Consider the following 9,296-nt stretch of genomic DNA (forward strand, 5'->3'; position numbering starts at 1 on the left):
AGTGTGGATGAAGAGTAGTCATAGCTCAAGGACACAATCCTCAATGCACTGAAGGTGGCCATACCTGTATGCAAAAAAGCTGGCACGGGGGCCAGGAGGATATCTTGGCTCAATAGGGAAGTTGCAGATCTTCTGAAAAAGAAAAGGGAGGCTTATCAATGATGGAAGCTAGGAATAGGCCCAAAGGAGTACTATATATGTTTGGCCCACACCTGTAGGGGAAAGATTAGAAAAGCAAAGGCAGTGACCGAATTCAAGTTAGCAACCAAAGTCAAGGACAATAAAAAGTCCTTCTGTAGGTATGCAGGTAACAGGAGAAAAAACAGTGGAAATGTGGGACCACTGATCAATGCACCTGGACATCTAGTCACTGACACCAAAGAGAAAACTGAACTCCCAAATGAGTACTTTGCACCTGTATTCCACCAGCCTAAGAGTGACAGCCTGATGAATGCAAATATGACACAATAGGGATGATCACATACCAAAAGTCAATGTAGAGCTGGTAAAAGAACAGCTAGAGAAGCTGTATATATATATGTCAGCAGGGCCAGATGAACTCCATCTGAGAGTGCTGAACAAACTAGCCATAGTCATCACAGTACCACTGGTGAACCTCTTTGAGAATTTGTGGTGCTCAAGAGAGGTCCCAGAAGACTGGAAGAGGGCCATTATTGTGCCCATCTTCAAGAAGAGGAGGAGACAGGACTCAGAGAACTACAGGCTGATCAGCCTGACCTCAATCCAAGGAAAAATCCTCAAAAAAATTCTCAAGGAGTCCATATGTGATAAGCTAGTAGAAGGCAAAATTCTGAACAACAGCCATCATGGGTTTGCTGTGGGTAGGCCATGTCTGACTAGCCTCATCTTCTACAAACTGGTTACTCACCACCTGAATAAGGGAGATGAGGTTGATATCATTTACTTGTACTTTAGGAAGGTCTTTGACTTGTGTCCCATGAGGTTCTCAAGGTAAAACTAGGGGACTATGGGCTCAACAATTCAATGGTCATATGGGTGGGAAACTGGCTGTGGTCATACCAAGAGAATACTAATAGGCAGATCTGTGTAAACTTTGAAGAAGGTAGCCAGTGGGGACCCCCGGGATTTAGTACTTGGACCAGTGCTTTTCAACATCTTCATCAATGATCTGGATGTGGGGGACAAAAGCACACTGGCAAAGTTCACCATTGACAATAAGCTGTGGGGAAGCACAGCCGTGCATCAGAGTAGGCCAATGATCCAGGTGGGCCTAGACAGATTAGTTAGTTGGATGGAGCAGAACCAGATGCCGTTCAACACTGAGAAGGAAGGAAAAATCCACAAAAACCTTACAGGCTTGGTGGTGCTATGCTAGCTAGCACCACATTTGAAAGGGACCTAATTGACCATAAAATGAATATGAGCCACCACTGTGATGCTATAGTTAGCAGAGCAAACATTATACTGGCATTCATCAACTGATCCAGTGCATCTCAAGCAAAACTAAGGGAGTTATTCTTCTGCTTTGCTCAGCATTGGTGAGGCTGCAGCTGGACTACTGTATCCAGTTCTAGGTGCCACACTTCAAGAAGGATGTGGAGAAGCTTTGAAAGAGTTCAAAGAAGAGCCACTCCTATGATTAGAGGCCTGAACAGCAATCCATATGAGGAAAGGCTGACAGATATGAGACTGTTCAGCCTATAAAAGAGAAGACTTTGGGAGGATTTGCTAGCAGCTTACAAATATATCAAGGGTGAGGACCAGGGACTAAGAAAACAACTATTCACCAATGTCTCCCAGGGTAAAACCTGGAGCAATGGTCATAAACTCCTAAAATGAAGTTTCAAAATGAATATAAGAAAAAAAGTCTTTACAGTTTGTGTGAACAGATTCTGGAATAAAATTCCAGCAGGGTTGGTGTAGGCACCTACCCTAGAGATCTCCAAAGAGACAGGATGCACACCTTGCTGGGGTTATTTGACCCCAGAAGCCTTTCCTGCCCAGAGCATGGGAGCTGGACACAATGATCTCATGAGGCCCTTCTAGTCATAAACTTCTGTGAATCTGTGAATTGCCAGGGCCCCATTAACCCCAGCCCCTGCCCCTCTCCCTCCTTCACCATGGGGGCCTTAATCTGTACACCTTGGGCCCTTCCCTCTGCCCAAAGACCCTTTTCCTCCACAGAGTTACCAGCTGGGTGCTCTCTACATGTACTGGAAGGAAAAATCCCAAGATTTGAGAGTTGTATCCTGAGATTGTGGGTTAGAGTTAATCTGATTTGATAATTGGGAGTCTTGCAATTGTTTTGTGAGAGTAGGCATTACTATAGCTGCTGTGGCTCAGCTTGGCTCAGCTCAGCGGGTTCCACCCACCACAGCTCCAGCACCTCTTACCTTAATCCTGCTACAGCTCTATTCTGTGCTACCACCATGCCGGGTTCCTGGAGGAACAGCAGCCTGCTGGCAGAGCCTGCCTGGGGCTCCCCAACCCCACTTACCTCTGTGAGACTCCAGTCATGCTGGCTCCTTGCAAACTTCTTGCCTGTGATCCCCTGCACTGAACGCCCCCACACATGTTCCTTCACACCCATCGGGGGCGGGGGTGACCTACACTTTGAAAACTGCTAGCATAAGATTTACAGGGCCGTAAGTGTATCTCTTCTAAGCATGCAGAAGTAGGGCAACATGGAGCTATATAAGGAATTTAGATGTTCAAGAGATTTTGTCTTGTATAGATTTTCCAAAATTACAGTACACGGTCCCTCTCAAATCACTATGTAGACCAGCAACACTTTGGCTAGGGATAGACATTACACATAAACCAGTTTAAGTGATCAGAAAGTGGTTTAAACCTGTAATAGAACAGATGTTCACTGCATATAAACCGCTTTCAAAATTGCCAAAACCAGTTTGAGATAAACCTGGTTGAATGTAGTATCAATCTTAACTGTGCCAGGAGATGAGGCACCTACATGACAGTGAGGCCTTCTGCCAGCTGTGGACACCCACCGGCCACTGGGCCAAGCAGACACCAGAAGAGACCACCAATGGGATCATGCAGGATGCCCACAAGCTGGACTCATCCCTGCCAGCCCCCTGGCAAAAGACAGATGCGGTGAACACCTTCCTTATCTCCCACATCATGCTCATCCTGAGAGGCTTGGCAGTCCCCAAGATTCCCCTCAAGAAAGCAGACACCAAGATCTGGTGGCTGCTGAAGAAGTGGCTGCACCTGGTGCTGAGAGCCATCAATGAGGTCCTGCACCTCTCCCACCGGTAGGGAGGTGCCAACATCCCCCATATGGGAGATCTCTGCAACATTACGGTAATCACCCATGCCTTCCGCCTCCTGACCTGCCCAGACCCCATGGTAAGTGTCATCATTGCCAGAGCCCTCTAGAAGACCACCTGCAAGAGGACTGCAAGACAACTGATCAGATGTGACTTGGCCACCTTCCTTAGCAGCTGACTGGAGGGCGAGTTCATCATAGATAGCGGGGACTTTGCCTTGCTGTGGAGCCAAGCCCACAATGCCACATGCTGCCTTGGGAAATGCATCAGCTGTGCCTAGACCTGGACCAAGGAGTGCCAGGAGCTGGGAGTCTCCCTGAAACCAGCCCTGCATGCCGACCGCGTCACCATGACGCCCCGCACTAGGACTTTCCTGGAGTGGTTCCTGAAGGATGCTATCCAAAACAAGTATACTGGTGACCTGAGGGCCAAACCCGACCAGGGAAAGGTCTTCAACATCACCTCAAAGTGGGACTCCAGCAACCATTTCATGCCCAGCAGGAGGTCCACACACTTTGCAGACTGGCGATTCCTCCACTGCACATGCCTCAACTGCCTGCCTCTGAATGGAGCTGTCTGCTTCAGCTACTGGGACAAGAGGTGCCGATGGTGCAGCTATGTGGTAGAGACCCTCCCCCATGTGCTGCACAGCTGCAGGCCACACACCAGAGCCTGACAGCTCTGCCACAATGCTGTCCAGGACTGCCTGGTGAGGGCCATCCCAGCCGCAGCGGGGTAGATCTTCGTGAACCGCACCATCCCTGGCTGTAAGTGCCAGATGTGCTGCAACATTTTCATCATGAGCAAAGAGGCCAAGAAGATCATGATCATGGATGTGACCATCCCCTTTGAGATCCAGCATCAAGCCTTCACCGACGCCCAGGCTTACAAGCAGGAGAAATACACCCCGGTGGCCAACATCCTGAGGGGCCACGGTGGCAATGTGACAGTCAACACACTCATCATGGGAACACCCAGAACCTGGGACCCCAGCAATGTGTGTGTCCTGCATGCCTGTCACATCTCCTGCCACTACACCAAGCTGATGTGCTGCCTCATGCTGCCTGACATGATCCACTGGTCCTGTGACATCTATGTGGAGCACATCATGGGCCACCGTCAGTACTCCAACCTCACCAGACCGACTGCTCCTGGACCAGATCCAGAGGGGAGCACCTGAACCTCCCTTTGCACCTGATAGACTTCACTTTGAGAGGAATCTTGAGCAATGGATAATCCTGCTCCACCCAAAGAGGACCCCCACGATGAGACTCTATATAGACTGAGACACTTTCATTGACCTACTTCCTCCACCATTGCAGACTATTGTATGGGTTTGTGTGCATCTGTCTTCTTTCTCTCTCAACATTACGAACCAGCTCCCTCCCCTTCCCTCACCCTCCTTCCCCCACCCCCGGGCTTAGTTGACTAACATTGTATTTTCTGTAACCTAGTTGCATTCCCCTGCTCACCCCCATCCCTCTCATGTTAGTCCCTCACTTGGGCTATTTGTATTTCCCTACTGGCTTTGTCATCTTTTTGGATTCACAATCATAAACATCTACTAATAAAATTCAATCTTAACTGATTGAGCTTAAACCAGTTTATGCAATGTCTGTCTCAGACCCTTTCCTGGTTTAAGCTAAACCAGAGTCCCTCAGGATCCCAGCATGCTCTCTGGGCTCTCTGCTGCAGCTGAGCAGTTCTGTTCCCACCCCTCTGCTCCCCAGCCAAAGCAGGAATAGGTAGGGGTCTGGAAGGGATCAGGGAAGAAGTTTTTCCCCCACTCCCTCCCTCCCCTGTCCCACCATCATGGACCTACACTTCTTCACTCTGGCTGCTCCAGTGGTAGGGGCATGGCCAGCCCTGGCAGTAGCCTTAGCTAAACTGGCCAGAGAGGGGTTTAATTACTCTCTCCCTGTCCTAGCAGCAGGAACCTGAGCCGGGTCTGCCAGGTGCTCCCCCCTTGCTGCTGCTCCTTACAGTACAAGTGGGGCAAGGGAGTTACCATGTCCTGCATGAATAAAAGTGGAACAGGATCTCACTCTATGTCTATTGATCAACACTATTGCATTTATCAACCAAACTTGTAATCTCATAACAATAATACTAAAACATAACAACTTAGTTCAGCAAGACCTATTTTCATTAATCTACTTTGATTGGTATTAATTATATTACATTAATTTATTTCTTATTAGTGGACGTCCTTATTATGCAAAGTTCTTATTTTTCTTGGCTAGGTACAGACTTTCAAAAACCCTGAAGTGGCATCAATCTAAGTTGCATGATTTCCTGTAAGTGGCATAGTTTAGATCAGTAGAGAACAAAACACAGATTAATCCTTTGGTCGGAAAGTGGTGGGGAAGGAGGTAAAATTTAGATTGGATTCTACCATTTTTAACCCAGACTATGTATGCTGAACTCCTTTCTGTTATAGGTATAGACCAGTTTCTGATCTCTTACACTAGTATAAATGTAATATTTGTACCTGGCTCTTGAGGCCAGGATTTTTTGTCATATTTTCTGTTGGACCAAATGTACAGCTAGAAGTGTTGGATAAGCTTCTAGGCATTCCACAACAACACTCCAACCCTACTACATTATTTTCTTTAGGATCAATATCAAGTTGACAGGCCTATAGTTACTCTTGTAATCCTGTTTACCCTCTTTAAATATTGGCACAAACATTAGTTTTCTTCCAGTCCTTTTGAACTTCCCCTTTTCCCACTGTTCCAAGATTTATTAAAAATCAACATTAATAGTACAGTAAGCATCTTAGCCAGCTGTTTTCAACTCTTGAATGAAATTACTTGAACATGCTGATTTAAAATTGTATAACTTAAGTAGCTGCTGTTTATCATCATCCTTAGTAATCGAGGAGTAGAAAGTACTTCATCACCACTATCATGTTATGACTATGCCTTCTGTCCCTTCCTTCCCCTAACAAATAAACAGAGACATTTGTTGAATACTTTTGCCTTTTCTGCATTGCCAAAATTGAATCATAGAATAGTAGGGCTGTAAGGAACCCCAACAGGTAATCTATTCTAGCCCCCTCCTCATGGTAAGGTCATCCTGTAGCATGGGACCCCTGCTACCAGCAGAAGGATGGGTGCAGTTCCACAGGGAGTCCAGTTGCAAAGCAATAAGCCTGTTGATAGAAAAGATAGGTAGAAGATGTTGATTTTAAGTAGGCAGGGCTGCTAATCAGGGAACAAGAGAAATCCCTGAGCCTAGCCCTGAAGATTGGAGGTCTGATGACGGGAAAGGGGAGGAGAAAGAGCTTATATAAGCCTGACTCAGAGCCAGAGGCTCAGACTGCTCCTGCTCCTGTAGGAAGCAGCTACTGAATATCTCATTCATATATATCTAAATCTATATCTATATATCCAATGTGAACATAAACAACTCTAACACAAAGCCACTTATCTATAGGATATATTCCTACTATAGTAAGTGGTTTTGTGTTAGAGCTGTTTATGTTCTGATTGGAGATTTGGGGAGCCAAGGTGGCATGGATGGGCAATGCTTCACCCTGGTGGGCTAAAGCTAAGTGGTTTAGGGGCTGAAGCCAAGATAGTCCTGCAAGGTTGTGGGAACCATGGTCTGAAGCTGGGACCGGTGACCCAATGAGTGAGTAGAGAAGGGGTTGAAGCCCAGAAGGATCTAGGACATGGCGGGATATAAGTGAGAGCTGAGACAGGGCTAAGGGTCCAGTGAAGGGGTTGTACCCAAGAAAAAACCCGGTATGGGTCAGGAACTTGCTTGTTTTTTTCTGGCCAGAAACTGGAAGAGAACTTTGATATAAATATTCAAGGCTATAAAGTGTTGCCATAGCATATAACCAGATTGAATTTGTTTAGTAGTGTTCCTTGTATCTAGGTAGATGAAGCTTCTTCTTCCCAGCTACCTGACAAATGACCCCCACAAGCACATATTACTTCTAGTGCCTATGACTTGGAGGTTGGCAATACCTGCTCCTCTTTTTGAATGTGTACATAGTATATTGACCCTAGGTCCTGAAACTATACAGTTCCATTCCAGTAGAAAGTTTAAGAAAATAGACTCAGCTTTTCCTAGTGCATCATATTACTAATAATTTATTTTGTCTGTGTTCATAATTACTCTCATACAAACATTCCTACAGAAATACCTCATTGTGATCCTTAGTCTGTACATTTGGGGTTCATACAATTTGTCAATTTGGGAAGAACAAGTGTGACCTTGTTCAGGAATTTGAATAAATCTAAGGAGATCAGAGGTTAATTCCTTCCCCTATCAGATTATCAACATGATATTGAATAATTTGTCTGGTTTCTGCGTGATCCAGTTCTCTTGTAAAGAAAAATAGGAATAATATGTCTCACTCAGAAGTTGGTTTTGAGAATTAATTACTATTTAGAAAATGCTCTTGTATTTGTGATGGGACCCATGGAACAGTGAAGGCAAAATTTTGAATGTCCTTTAACAGAGGTTTCTTTTCAGGAAACTTCCCAACAATAATATGATAAAATATAGTTGTGAAAACAATATTATAACAGCAATTGTCCCCTTAACACAAATAATAGTGCAATATATTACTGAGCTGAATGCAAAGACCAAGAAGATAGCTCTATTACTTAGCCCATGTTTCTGTGATCTAGATGAATAATTTTATGCTTAAAAGTATTTGTGGCCCTATACAATGTTCCACACTGAACATATTGGCTGTAGAACTGGCTAATCTAGGCTGATGAAGAATGTAAAAAGACATAATGGTGAGGAGGAGACACACAAAAGTTCTTGCTTGTACTTCAGCTCCTCAGCATTGGCTCAGGACTCTCACATTTTATGAGGTATAGGATAATGTCTAAGTTAGTTTATCTCTATGGATGGTTTTGTCAAAAAACTGTATGGAAAACTGGATGACTTGAGTTTTGAGTACAGGAGTTTGTGTGTGGGAGTGTGTGTGCATATAAATGTATATATACATTTAATATATAAAAATATGGGGAACAACTCCTCTTTCAGTCACTATTAAGGACTTTTCAAGCATTTCTATTGTTTAGAAAAATGCCTTTGCTTTCTGACAATGCAGGTTCATCTTGCAGCAATAAAAAAGATCATACATGTCCTCAGCAAAAATTGATAAAAAATGTATAAAACATTAGACCATGAACTTCAATATACAGTTTGGGGTTTTGTTTTGCTTTTTTTCCCCCCTGGCTCTGCCTGGTTATTGCAGAGGTATGTCATCTATTTGTGGTGTTCTCTGCATCTGTAAAATGCTATTAATGATCTCCTTTGTAAAGATATTCAAAAGTTTCTGACAAAAAGACTAGAGAAAACTAAGATGGTATAATTGTATATTTCCTGGGTAAACTCTGATATAAAATGAGACAGCTGCCCGACTGCTGTTTAGAAATATATATATATATTCTCATAGAAATAATTAATTACTTACACCCTGGTATTAAGAACTTACAGTAACATTTTTTTTTTTATTAAGTACAGTAAATAGCCTTGTGTTCAGCGTAGTGGGATGCTGGTCTATGTTTGTCTATTGAGGTCCATTTTGGAACAAACAACAGGACAAAGCATGTAACCTGAGGGTTTACATGCTGATTATACTTATAAAAAGTGTCAAAATGAAATCCCTAGTCCTACCCTGACTTACAGATGCACACTTTAAGGATTATATATTTAGTGTGTATTATGTATTACCTTTAGCATCCTGAGATACAATAACATTTTCTCCACATCTTTTTCCATTCTCAGTGGAAGGAATTTACCTATAACTAAAATTACCATGAAAAAAATTTTAAATGCAAGCCAAGTTCACATCATTTCTGCCTGGAATGACCATTAATAAGAGAACCGCTTACTGAATTTTGTGTGGGAGCTAAAGCTTCTTCAAGAATGAGAGACCCTATAAAAAAGAACTACTGATTGCTGCTGATTGGTTTGTGAACCAAGTAAGACCCTTCTGAGATTAAACTACTGTGGATGAAGCCTGTAAGAGAAACTGTTACTGTAAGATCA

The sequence above is a fragment of the Alligator sinensis genome, unplaced genomic scaffold (genome assembly GCF_000455745.1).
Source record: "Alligator sinensis unplaced genomic scaffold, ASM45574v1 scaffold988_1, whole genome shotgun sequence".
Lineage (NCBI taxonomy): Eukaryota > Metazoa > Chordata > Crocodylia > Alligatoridae > Alligator > Alligator sinensis.